General features: G+C 33.5%; 1 protein-coding gene across 1 annotated transcript in view; it reads right to left on the bottom strand.

Annotated features, from left to right (window-relative positions):
- LOC129219304 (ninjurin-B-like) overlaps positions 1 to 14,664 on the bottom strand; it is a 109,826-nt gene that overhangs the window by 23,290 nt on the left and 71,872 nt on the right. The window lies entirely within an intron of this gene.

The following is a 14,664-nucleotide window of genomic DNA, read 5'->3' on the forward strand; positions in this document are numbered from 1 at the left end:
AAACCAAATGAACTATTTAACTTTGTCCCTCTTGCACTTGACCCGTTGTGTTAAACATTTAAAATCAAAAAATGTCTAATATTATCTATGAAGATTGATATAAGCCTTGAAACAATAAAAAATAGCTACTAAGATTTAAAAGCGAGAAGAGACAACTCAACTCGTCTGTTTTGATTTTGTTGTGGTTTAGAATGACGAAAATCGCTTCTCGGCCCTTTTGGCTATCATAGTGTAGTGTAGTGACGGAAATTGTAGTACGCACATGGCGCTGTGATAGAAGCTGTGTTTTCTAAGCCAGAGGTGCGGCTTTGATTCCCACCTCGCCCTGGGTGTTCTTCCATTTCCATGTATTGTAAATATTTCATTTGTATTGTGCTGAGAATAAAATTTGGAAAAACGTTGTGGATTATTGGAGGTATAAAGCTTCTCCGCTGAATACCTCAATGTGTGTGACATATCAAATCATCTGTTTATGTTTATGTTTAACACGCAATAAAACCTATTTATATTAATTGTGTATGTGTAAATACGACAAAATATTGCTGCCGAAAGTCATTTGAATTGGCATAAAGTGAAATTTATAAAACTATTAGTGGGTAAAATTTATTTCTTAAGCAATAATAATAACTTCAACAAATGCACCAAAATATTTTATTTATTTATTTTTTACTCTCTACAAAGTTCTTCCGATCTGGCTACAATTTTGTGGCTCAATTTTTGTAGGAAAATCCAGTTGAAGACATTGATAGTACTTTCATTAATATATTTAAAAAGTTCCAGACATCATCTTTAATAGGTCATGTGAACTATAATAACGGTCCATGTGGGTTCACTAACTTAATAAGAAAATCACTTATCTAAAAAGATATCGATGCATAAAATCCATGTGTATGAAAACATTACCCAGCCACAAATAGTTGTAATATATAGGCAACAAACAAATGAAATTATTGATGCTGAATTTAGCCTGATCTGTAAACTCTTTCTCTTCAAACATATGCTCCTTTCACTGACGATTGAGATAAATCTGAGACTAGGAATTTAGGTGTTCAATTGTTAATTGAGCTGAAACGATGAAGATTTCATATATCCAAGACAGCTATGGGTACTTCAATAAATTGTTATTGATGAGACAAAAAAAAAAAAAAAAAAAAAAACTATTTGTGATTGAAGCAGGAAGAAGGAGAAAATTATCTTGCAGTTATAAGTGGATTATTTTATGTCGAATACATATTTGTTCTGACGGATAATAGTTTGATAGTTTTATCAAATTTGCTATAATACGCATTTTTGCCATTGATAGTAGAAAGAAAAGTGATATGATTTCCATTGAAATTAGATTCATTGTGCTGCAAATGTTGTTTAACTGGCAATTTTTATTCTGGACAGAAAAGCTATAACTAAAATGGACGAGTTTCGCTACCAAAGGAATCCTTTTGTTTCAAAGAACGTCGCAGCTGGACAGTTGAAATTAATGAGTGTATTTCGTCGAACATACTTATTCATGCATAAAACAAATTTTCTCAAACTCATAGCCCAATCTCAAATGCTTTTGAGAATTGGACGAGATGGTCCTCTTTCTTAATCTTTAAACTCAGTATGTTCTTTTAGTCATGCTGACATGATAGGTTTTCTTGAAACTTTCATAATTTTTTCCTATACCACGGGTAGAGAGGAAAATTCAACTTTCAGTGGCACAATTATATTTAATTATGCATACTGGACTATTACATACTTCTCAACAATTAGAAAAATATTTCAGCAAGTACTTCATAAACATACTTTCGAGAAAATGAAACATGAAAGAAATGGTTAAGCCTTGCTAAACTTACAATACATAGCCGTAACTAATGGGATTCTACCTTAGTTCAAATTACTCTAGTAACACAAATACGCTGATTCCAACGATTAAAGTTTAGTATTATCTAAAGGACACTTCAATATGTTTAATAAAAAAAGGAGTAAATTAAGGGCATTCCCTCATGTTCAAACGAGCATCTAAAGTAGAGGAAAAAAATAAAATTTCGAAAAATTTTGATTTTTTATAGTACGATTTCATCATTAAGGAATTCAAAAACAATTACTAAATTAGAGCAGACAGTTATTTATAGATAGTTTTTCAATCTGATTCCTTTTTGCTGTTATTTTTTCATTGAAAGAGCTAGAAGAGTGATTTGAAATCTGAAGTAAATTGGTAAGTTTTCAATCTTTGTTAATATCTCAGATTCAAAAAAAGTTCCGAATAAATTTTACTTTCCTCTTTCCTAGTAGAGATTTGTTTATTTGTTTACAGAATGTTGAAATATTTTTTTTAAGTGTACGTTAATAACTTACGGAGTAACTGAGTCCCAAACTGGCTGCCATGAACTCTTGAAAATTTAGGCTTAGCGTAAGCATCAACTTCTAATTTCAATAACAAAGCAACAAACAGATTTTAAACTTCATACTTTGCATTCCTTCATATATATGCATGATTTACCTAAATAAAAATTTTCATTGAAATCTGTGACATGTCAGCCGCAGCTGATTTGCTCATTTCGCATGGAATGACCCACATTTAAAGCAAACAAGTTACTGCGCCAAATCCGTGTTAAATTATTCTTCAGCGCCCGTGCTAAATGTGGCTCAATTTTCCGTCATTGCAACATCTTCCCGATAGCGCAATCATTTACATTAAAATTACCCGCTATTAAACTGAAACCATTTCGAGGTGATGTAAAGCAGTAGTAAAACTTTTGGTAACAATTCGAGTCATAAATTGATAAAAACCGTCAGTTATCCACCATTGATAAACACGTTTTCCTAAGCGGATATTTACAAGAAGACCCAAAGTACATAGTAGACGGCATAAGTGGATCACAGACACCTACGATACGACAAAAGAAATCTTATGGAAAAATACGGTTATAAAATTGCATAATTCAAGCACATCTGAAGTTTGTAGAAGGCCTACTAAGTCCAGATAGTTTGAGTACTCCGAAGAAGTAGTACTCAAACTTAGTACCAGTGCTAAGTTTGAGTACTACTTCTTCGGAGGACCTCAATGTATTGTGCATCGCATGCAATAGACGTTTGCAAGCATTACCTGCACTAGGTGAAAATATAGACAGTTATGGTCGCGTTTTAGTGCCAAAAAATTTTACGAGCTTTTCCAACAGAAATTAGCGAACAGTGGATTATTTACGTGAAACGTGAAAAGCTAAACGAGGGGAATATTACAAGATTATTGCAGTTTCTTTCCAAAGAAGTTGAAGTCGCAATTACAGCACAAAAAATACACTGCTCAAAACAATTAAAGGATATTGAGGTTTTGGGCTGATTTTGAACCTGGAGAACTTTTGGGATGATTGATGCATTATCGACAGCCGTTAGTAAACTATTTGAGACAAAAATTACGTTTGTATGGCAGGAAAAAATACTTTTTTTCAACTTTTGAGAAAAGCGATAAAAAATTGGAGTTTTCTTAAAAGAAAGTCGCTTCTAATAGGGGGTATGGTAACCCCGGACGGCCAGCAATGTAAACCACTTCTGAGGCATGGAATTAATGAGGCTATTAATGAGGGGCTGGGGTATTCTTCCCCACTCCTCCTGAAGCGCTCTTTCCGGTTCTTGGAGAGTTTGGGGAGGTGGTAAGCGTCCAAAAACTCGTTGCCTAGAATGACCCAAACATGCTCTATTGGTTTCATATCTGGAGAACACGCTGGCCATTCCATTCGTATGATTCCTTTCGCCAAACGAAAATCATTCATCAAGTAAGAACAATGTGGTCTACAATTTTCGTCCATTAACATGAAGTCACCTCCAATTGCTGCAGGGTAAGGGACTACAATAGGTGTGAGGATCTCATCCCTACTTTGACGACTGGTCAGAGTTCCATTCGGAATGACATGCAGCTCGGGGATCCCATCAATGGAGATGCCAGCACGCACCATCACACCACCACCAACAAATCTGACACTTTCGGGCGCGAACGCTTAATTGTTTCTAGTGCCAAGCTCCCTCTAGATGAAAATACGCCATTAAATGGATAAGGACAAGAAGGGGACTCGTCTGAGAAAAAAAAATATTGCTCCATTCATTCTTCTCCAATTCACAAGCTCTGTTACCCACTCCCTGTATCGCGACGGTGTCTGGCAGCTAATGTGACTAAGACCATTGGTCGACGAGCATACAGAATTACAGCGTGAAGGCGATTTTGGACAGTTTGTGTCAAAATTGTGGTGCCAGCACCCGAGCGAAGTTGTCGTTGTAGTGGGGGTGGCATTCATACTTCGGTGCCTCGGAGCCGTTAAAGCTAAATCACGGTCTTCGTTGAGCGTTGTTGACCGTCTGCGACCTTGCCCTGATCTTCGGCCAGCATTTACAGTCTCTAAAAACAGTTTCCATCTCGTAAAAATCATACTTTGCAAAACTCCAATAGCTTCTGCTGCCTTGGCTTGTGTTTGGTTTCCGTCTAGCCTGACAACCACTTTAGAAGCTTATGATTCCGTTAAATGAGTTCGTTGAGGCATCGCACTCATTGAAACAACGCGCTTACTGAATGGTCGATCATTATTTTCTGCTTTGTCTTACAATAAGTTAAGAGCGAAATCTCATTCGCAGCCACTGAAACGTCGTCTTCGACGTCAAACTCAAAATTTGCATACTGCGACGCTTGAAATTAAGAAGAATTTGCATTTCTAACTCCCTTCTTCGATTCTATGCAAAAAAATATTTGCTAATACCTTTTTGCACAAAAACTTACAATATCCTTTAATTGTTTGGAGCAGTGTACTAGGTAAGCAAAAATCATTTCCTATTATGCCTACTATGTATTATTTTCAAGTAAATGCCAAGCTTATGAATCGACTAAAGAAACCAATGCCCCTCTGACCTTTTCGTGATACTTCTGGGCATTGGCCACAAAATTGCATAAATGACAGATAATGATACACGTACTAAGAAGCTAAAGAGTTCCGGACGATGTTTTCTCTATACTAACCTGTAGGTTATTAGTTATATATGATAAAAGCAATCAGAAGCTAAACACTGTGAAGACTTGCACTCTCACACAACGTGCTTACATTGATGGAGAACAATTGGGATCAAGTAGAAACATGTGTACGCAATTTATTTCTTTATTTTCTTGCGCTATAATGTTGTTCAGTTTCATTTAATTGTAAAGCCTGCTTAATGCCAACTAAAAATGTAAAGTTCGCAATTAATGGCGATGTAGACACGGTTAATTATACATTTTACGGTATTTAAGAATTATTGTAAAATTATTGACATTACTGTTATGCTTTTAATTATACTAAATGGTAAATTACTTCAAACAAACAAAGTTACTTAACTTTATCTCACATTTCCGGACTCTGTTTCTAACAACTTTTTATATTTGTTAATTTTTGTTTGGTTTGAGTAATCTTCGGTAATTTAACAACTTTAATTAGAAATGTAAAACTCGTATAATAATGTAATATAAGTCATATAATAATAGAATATATTTTTTCTTATAAAATAATAACACTTGAAAGCAAGACTTCTAATCTTACTTACAAATCAAATAATTTGTCTTTTCTAAATTAGCATTTGATATTTAAGTTGCATTAAAGTGCCAACTGCGTTTTCATCAGTTTCAATAGAAATCTTCTTATTTGTTTGGAAATAAAATAAAAGTAACACCATTCATAAAATATGTAAGCATTTAAAGAATTATACTTGAAAGCAAGAAAATGCTTAAACTACTTCAGTTATGTAGTTTTCACTGCACAAATTTGTTTCATAACTCTTATATTAACGAACATTTAAAAGGCGATTACATATTTCTTTGCTTAATTACTAAGCAGTGTAAAATGATTCTTTCCTACTTTTTTTAAATACCTTTGGAAGTAAATGAATTATTAAATGCGGAAAGAAATAAGAAACATGAATATTTAATTTCAATTGAATATTTCCTTCATTTATCTTTGTTATTTTACCTTTGTTTAAGTTTTAATGCTTTTTTTTTTGAAAAATTTTCAAAATATTATTGCATTCTTTTAACATCTCCCTCTTAACACAAAAAAATATTTTTAAAAATATGATTTCAATCATGTAATAATCTGAATATGAACCTATTTATTCATTGTATTTTAAACGCAGCATATCCTCTGTAAGACGGCTATCAATGGTTATGACGCAAAAATTGACCATCTTATTGTGGATTGTGTAAAATAAGATTACTGAAAAAAAACATCCCATGTATGCACACGCATGCTTTTTTACTTCCTTTAAAAAAAAAAGAAGTATTGTATTCGCGAAAAAATTTTCACCCCAAAATCGGCCTTAATTTCCATTTTGCTCATCCCCGAATGAATGTTGAGTTCTTTTTTTCGACAAAAAACACGTGGATTTATGCCTAGGAACGTAGAGACACCCGAAATAACTTTGACGATCCCCGAGTTAATTACAACGAGTTTTCTCGTGACGTCCGTATGTACGTATGTATGTGGGTATGTGAGTATGTACGTATGTGCGTATGTATCTCGCATAACTCAAAAACGGTTTGTCCTAGAAAGTTGAAATTATGTACGTGAACTCCTAGTGGGGTCTAGTTGTGCACCTTCCCTTTTGGTTGCATTCGGATGTTCCTAAGGGGGTCTTTTACACCTTTTTGGGGGAGATCATTCTTTATTTCAATGCTAACTCAAGTGGTGTTATAATTTGTGAAACACTTGGAGATATATCGCAAAGCTTTTGGCCGCCAAGTTTTTTCGCCAACTTGGCGAAAAATTTGGCGATTTTTTTAATTATTATTTTTTAAAATTTTTAATCTGGTTTTAATTTGGCCAATGTTGGTGATATTTAAAGAGTTAACCACTGAATCACATTAAAATTGCAAATAGTGGGGGAAAAAATCTGTGTAAATCGTTTTTACTTCCTTTTACAAAGAAAGAAGTTTTGTATTCGTAAAACAATTTTCACTCAAAAATCAACCTCAATTTCCATTTTGCTCGCCCCCAAATCAATATTGAGTTTTTTTTTCAACCCAAACACACGTGGATATATGCCTAAGAACGTATAGACACCTGAAGTACCCATTTTGACGATTCCCGATTTAATTACAACGAGTTTTTCTCGTGACGTCCGTATATACGTATGTATGAGCGTATGTATGTATGTACGTATTTGCGTATGTATCTCGCATAATTCAAAAACGGTACGTCCTAGAAAGTTGAAATTTGGTACGTAGACTCCAAGTGGGGTCTAGTTGTGCACCTTCTCTTTTGGTTGCATTCGGATGTTCCAAAGAGAGTCTTTTACACCTTTATGGGGTAAAATCATTGTTAATTTTAATGTAAACTCAAGTGGTGTTATAATTTGGCAAACACTTGGCAATATATCGCCAGGCTTTTGGTCGCAAGGTTTTGTCGCCAACTTGGTGACGAATTTGGTGTTTTTTTTTTTAATCTGGTTTTAGTTTGGCCATATTTAGAGAGTTAACCATTAAATCACATTAAAACTGCCAATATTGGGAAAATTTGTCTGTATAAAACGTTTTCTTTGCTTCGGTTCGCAACAAACTTGGAGTGAAAATATTTCAAGTATTTCTTTGCTTACTCCAAGGCACTATTATCTTTATATTGAAATAAAAAAAGTCATTTGATGCACACATCAGCTCGCTTTGCTTCGGTTCGCAAGAAACTAGGGGTGAAAATATTTAGTGTTTCCTTGCTTACTCCAAGGCGCTATTATCATTAAATTGGCGTAAAAGGAAGTCATGTGATGCACACATCAGCTTGTTAATTAAATGATGCTAACACGAGAATGCAAAGAATATTAGTCTACACTGCAAATAATCAAACACTTTTTGAACACTTTTTTCACACGGACACTTGTCTCCTTTTTTAGAACACATATTTCGGAACATTTATTAGAACCGTTGTAAGATCACTTTTTAAAACATTTTTTAAACACGTACACTTGTCCCCTTTTTTAGAACACTTTTTGGGGTCAGTTTCCAAAACACTTCTAGAAACACAGTTCGGAACATATATTTAGTTCAGCATTCTTTTTAGCGCACTTTTAGGAGCGCGTTAAAGAACGGTTTTTGAACACTTCATTGAACATTTTGTGGCACACATACAGGTACAGTTTCTAGAATGCGTTTTAGAACAATTTCTTCGCACTAATATCATTCGAGGATACCTACCGCACAAATATAAAAGTAGCTTTTAGAAATTATAAATTTGCACTAAATTCGTGTTCATTTTGAGACAGCAGGCTGATGATGGTATAGGCTTTGGATGAATCTAATTATTAGTCAGCATAGCTACTATGAAAATTTAAAATACAATGACATTTCCAAGATAATTGACTATCTTACAGCAGAATTGCACACGAACAATGTTTACTAATAAAAAGGTTGCAGGAAAACGTAGTGCACAATATTACTTAGTACAGAAACTGCATATACATTTAAAATATTAATTTTCATATTTACGTTTTCAAAGCTAATCCATACTGTGAAAAGTAAACAAAAGTGTACAAACAAAGGCTCACATAACTTCAGTTTGTTGCTTCATAAATTTCATTTTCAAAAATTTTAATTTCTCAAGATCAAAATAAATTTGCCTTCATTGTTTGAATTCGTGCTACTTTGCTATTCAGTGATCTATTGCTTGGTATCTGATCAATGACCTTAAACATTAGTTGTATTCTTTTAAAAATGTAAGTGCAGTGGAATTCTTTAATGACTAATTATTTCCTTGAATATTAACTAAAACGATGAGTGCTGGATCTGAGGGCGAAGGGGGGAGTTGGGATCCTTGCCCCCGTGAGACAATTTTTTGGGGACAACAAATTTGTTCTATTTCCGTGGGGGGGGGGGGGGGGGTTCGTGGAAACTCAATATAAAACTTGAAGGAGATTGAGTAGGAGCATAAATTTCAAGATTTGCCCTAGCTCGGGAAAATCGTATATCCGGCACTGACAATTAGCAATTAATTATTTTTAGTTTTAATTCCTTGCATAAGGAAGAAAAGTGTTCGTGAAAAACAAAATAAATAAAAAATTACTTAGTCGTCAGTGGCTGGCATATACTTTCAGTTTAGTAGCCCTTTTTTTACCATTAGTAGCCACTTTATTCAAAACATTTATTTATTTCTCGAATGAGAAAAAAATGTACTACCTTAAAACATGAGCTGTGGAAAAGGTATTACCGTATGAGATCTAACTGAAATTCCATTCATTTGCCTTTTTTCTATCCCCTCTCCCCCCTCCCGCCAGAGGTGAGTACAAACCTTTTGTATAAGCTTCCAGGTTTGTGCTTGTTTTTAAGGGGTGCGGTTTGGATCCTGAAATTAATAATGGCTTTTATTATTGATTGAAAGGCAACATGTAATACTAAGGTTGGGATTGTTATTACATTGCAAACTAATTGCTTCAAAATAGAAAGGATTTGTGTATGAAAATTCATTGGTGCAAAAATTGTGTGGCCGTTTCGGTTCTGAAGACGTGACTGGTTGAGTACTCTTTTTAGCTTCTATCGTATGGCATTTAATCTCCAGATGGCAACTAAATGCCATACATTCAGGTCTAACTCAATCAGACAGTTAACATCAAGTTCATTAACTAATGCAGCTAAATTTAAAATACGCATGGAATTTATGTTTCAAACTTACGCATATAACACTGAACTGAGTTTATCAAACTTATCTAGTCAGTCATTAAACACAATATGTTTAAAATGAATTTATTTAACTTTATAGATACACATTAAAAAAATTACATAACAATGCTTGAAACTATCATTCTTCTACAACCGGGTAAACCATTACCTAAAAAAATAAGAAAAAGCCTTTTTTTTTTTTTACAAACATACGCTTAATTACGAGAACACAAGCAATACGTTATACATTTATTTGTAGGCTGTAGGGTAATGTGGGGCAAAGTGAAATGGTGAAATAATTACTTTTACTGCCAACAATCTCGTAATATTTTAACTATATAGTAGCACATGTACTCTATTCCAGTCAGGAAAAAAATACATCTAAAACTTTTAAAATTAATTATATGAAAAAATGATAATAATGGCAATTTTCAAAAAAGGACATTCATATTGTAATATTTTGATGTAAGTCAAAAATTATTTTTTTAAGAATAAAATGATAAAATTATTGTTACTAACATTTTAAATACTAATTGAGACCTTCTAATATTTAATGCGGTATTTTTTACTTTTTTCAGTTAATTTTAAGCTTACTTGTATTTCTAATATTGGCAAGGTGAATGGAACAAAGTGAAATAGTTTATTTCGTTTACTCACTCAATTACACTGTTCGGCAAAAAAAAAAAAAAAACCTTCAAAATGTTTCTGACATTTCGTCGACTGATTCGTATGTTAAATAACCCCATGAATCCGAATATGACCTCCGTTTTCTTCTTATGCGTACCAATTTTCTTTAAAGGCCCATCAAGTTTTTTTCAATTTTCCTTAGTTTTAGAGTTTTTTTTTTTTTTTGGAGGTGAAAGGAGCTTTATATTAACTGCCAAAAAATTTTTTCTGAGCAAGAGAGGTTCAAAGTTCAAGATCATGGACACCCATCGCAAAAAAGGGGGGACTTGAAGTGTATACCCTCCCCCCCAATATTAGAAAAATCACGAAAAACGATCTTTTTATTCTGCTTTTTTAAAAAAGATGTTTGTAAAAAAACATTTCGATGTAGAATGAGAGTGTAAGACTCTCTTCTATGACTCCTATGTCCAAAAAAATTAAAAATTTTCTCGATGTAAAAAAAAATAAAAAAAAAATAAACTGTCTCATGAATGTCGCACGTTTGCATACGAGTTGAAATCGCAGGTCTTCATTCAAATAGATATTCTTCTGGCTGATTCTTATATAAAATGACTCCTTGTTTATAAATACGACCATCTTTCCCCCATCACGCCCCCTTTTTAGAACCTCCCCCCTCCCCTGATTCAGAGCCATTTATTGTTTTAAATTTTGAGGGGAAAATGAGCATTACAATAACCGTAAACATTATTCTGAATGACTAGAGATGTGCAAAGTTCTAAATCTTATGCATATATAGCAAAAAAAAAAAAAAAAACTTGCCCCCCCCCCGAATAAAAAGGGGGGGTAGTTGTACAAAAATCGGTACATGTAGGAGGATAACGGAGATCATTTTTTGGATTCAGGGGGTAAATTTGCAGAGGAATCAGGCGGATTAGCCTCAGAAGCATTTGAGAGTGATTTTTGCTGCACAGTGTGTTTGGAAGGGTGCCCCCCCCACCTGTTTTCCTTTTTGCTACATACGCATAAGATTTTGAACTTTGCACATATCTAATCATTCAGAATTATGTTTACGGTTATTGTAATGCTCTTTTCCCCCCTTCAAATAAAAAAAATGGCGGGGGAGAGAAGGGGGGGTAGGTTCTAAAAAGGGGGCGTGATAGGGAGAAAGATGGTCGTATTTGGAAACAAGGGGTCAGAGGGGTCATTTTACATAGAAATCAGCCAGAGGAATGCCTTTCTGAATGAAGACCCTGCGATTCAACTCGTATGCAAAGTGCGACATTCACATGATTTTTTTTTTTAAGTCGCGAAATTTTTTTTGGACATAGGAGTCATAGAAGCTTAGTCTTATACTCTCATTCTGCTCGGAATTTTTTTTTACAAACATCTTTTTTAAAAAAATCAGAATAAAAAGATCGTTTTTCGTGATTTTTTCTTTTATTTTGAGAGGTTATATCCCCCCCCCCCAACAAGTTCTCCTTTTTGCGATCGGTGTCCATGATCTTGAAATTTGAACCTCTCTTGCCCACCAAACAATGTTAGCAGTTAATATAAAGCTCCTTTCACCTCCAAAAAAAAAAAAAAAAAAAAATTAAATAAATAAATGATTGCTCTAAAACTAAAGAAAATTGAAAAAAACTTGGGGGTCCTTAAAAAAAATTAGTACGTATAGGGGGGGGAAACGGAGGTCATATTCGGATTCAGGGGGTCATTCTACATAAGAATCAGCTGACAAAATGTCAGAAGCATTTTGAAGGTTTTTTTTTTTTTTTTTTGTCGCGCAGTGTTATTTACAAAATCACTTACGGATTCATTTATTAATTTATTTACATTTCTTCATTCATTAATTCACTTATTTATTCATGCCTTCACCCATTTTCTTATGCATTCACTATTTTATACGGTCATTTATTTTTCTTCATGTATTAAGTATTTCATTTATTTAAGTATTCGTTCATTCTTTCATTATCTTTTTATTATTCATTCTACCCTTCTTTTAATCATTCATTTGATTAAATACATTTCTTATGAGTGAATAGAACATTTTTCATTCAGAAAAATAATTTATTTTTCACTCTTTCTATGAAAAAAATAAAGGGAAAAATTTCCACTTTTTTTTTTAATGTTCTTTCTTTGTACAAGAAAAATTTCCAATTTGTTCATTAAAAAAAAAAAAAAATCTAGCCAGCTTAGCAATGTCACTTTACCCCACATTCCCCTACTATTTTTTCTATAATAATAATTTTTCCGAAAAAAGCCCCATATATACCTGTCTTCCTCCTTTTATCTTTACATCATCAAAGATAGCTAAAATGTTTTAGACGCATCAGTTTTTACAATTTTCCGGATACCACCCCCCCCCCCCTCCAACCAGAGTTTCCTTCCTCTAACATCAACAAAGAGCTTTGAACTACACTTAAAAAAAAATTTTTTCAATATATTGTGGTTAATAATGCCCTTATTCCTCAAGTTACCTTAGAAAAATGTTTTTAATACTTTAGCTTCAAAATATTTTCCGCTGAAATGAACCCCGGAACATAAAACCCAAAGTTCCTTAAAAATGCCCTAAATCGACAGTTTTAAAACTGCATTCATACATTTATTCCTAGAGGTATCCTTCCCCCCTCTCCATACTTTTTCCCATCTTTACATAATCAAAGACAGCTTAAACATATTTTAGACTAGATAAATCTCCGAAGGAGATCTCCAGAACTCAATGGCGTTCTCCAGAAGAACGCTTTTTCCAGAACTGTAAAAATGGCTTAAACTTACGTTATTAATATTGAATTCGGTATTTTTCTCAGAAAAAGGTCTGATATTTCCTGTTTCCTCAGTCCGTGGTCACCCTTAATCTATCTCTCAATGTAATAGAACATATAACAACTAAATTACAATTGAAATAGTTTTTACACTGCAACAGACATCACGTTTAGTTATCAACAATTTTTACTAAGTCTTTCATGGAACTTTTCATGGTTCAAAAAAAAAAAAAAATGTTTTTGTGTTTACGTTATCAGGTTGTACCTGTTTACAAAGAGCTAAAAGTTTTTTTTCAAAGAAATAAGGGTGTGTAAAGGGGGGGGGGGCACATGTTTTTTATCACACGAACAATTAAAAAGTGGGATATTAAAGAAAAAACTATTAAGCATTTTTTTTCTGAACTAGCGGTTTTAACTAATTTTGTGTCATGACCCCATTTTTAAGAACACGAGACCCGATACATGTATTGTACGTACTCAAAACACACATTTATATAAGACTTCCTGTTTGCTCTAATTGCTTTAATGATTTCAAAAATTTGACTAAGATACTTAATGAGATTTTTAGCTAATGTTTTGAACTCAGATTATTCATTCGAACAATACTTTGCTTGGCATTTCTGCAAAACATGGATCATGAAACTCAAATTTCATGATTTTTTTTAACTGCAACAGATAATAAAATTAATTATCCATAAATAAGATGCTAAATGGTACGCAATATTTTATCCTCAAAATTCAAGATAAAATTGATTAATATGAAACATTAGACATTATATTTTGTCAAATATCATTACTTAGAAGAATCTTGATCTCTGGACCTAAGTTCGAATCTCATTCATACTATTGTGGTAGATTTTGATCATATTCAAGTTTAACCTAATCTAAGCCGCAGAACCTCCAGCGATTCATTCTTTTTCGGTTTGTTAATTCAAAAAGTTGTGCACAAGATGATCGATCTTATGGGATGTTTACAAGCAAAAATACTAACGTATCAAAAAATTGCTAACCAGAAAAATAAAATCACCTGAACTATCTGTAAAAACAAAAGGTAGATGACAGAACTTATATAATAGATAGCATTTAGATGAAAGATATGCTTTTTTTTAAGATTGAAATTGAACAGCGTAAGAAATACCCTTCGACCTTCATTAGAAATGTTTTTGGGTACCCGTAAAGGGGACCCGTAGTTTAGGAGCCCTTGTTTAAACCTCTAATTCCGATGCTCTTAAAAAATTCTAAATCGAAAGATAAGGACAGGAGCCCTAAATCAATCGTCAAGCTTCAAAATTAGAATCGTAACACGTTAGTCTTAACGTAACCACACAGTTTTAAAACACAGGGTTTCATTTTATTTCAAAACTTAAGCGGTATGGTAAATTATTAGTTTATTGCCATAGTTAGTAATGTACAAATACAAAAAATATCTGTAAAGAACATAAAAAAGGAAAGTGGCGTACCTTTTGAGCATTCAAAAATATCGCGAAAAATGATTGCGGCCGATCCAGATTGTTTACAAACATGGCGTAGCTAAGAAAGCAGTTCACAAGCACTCTCAAGTCTTCGCGCTATGTGTTCTCAAGTGTATTCCCAAACTTCGGCTGAATAGAGATTCCCCAACAAAACACATTCGGTGCACTTTTGGAA

Source organism: Uloborus diversus, chromosome 3, assembly GCF_026930045.1.
Source record: "Uloborus diversus isolate 005 chromosome 3, Udiv.v.3.1, whole genome shotgun sequence".
NCBI classification, from domain to species: Eukaryota; Metazoa; Arthropoda; class Arachnida; order Araneae; family Uloboridae; genus Uloborus; species Uloborus diversus.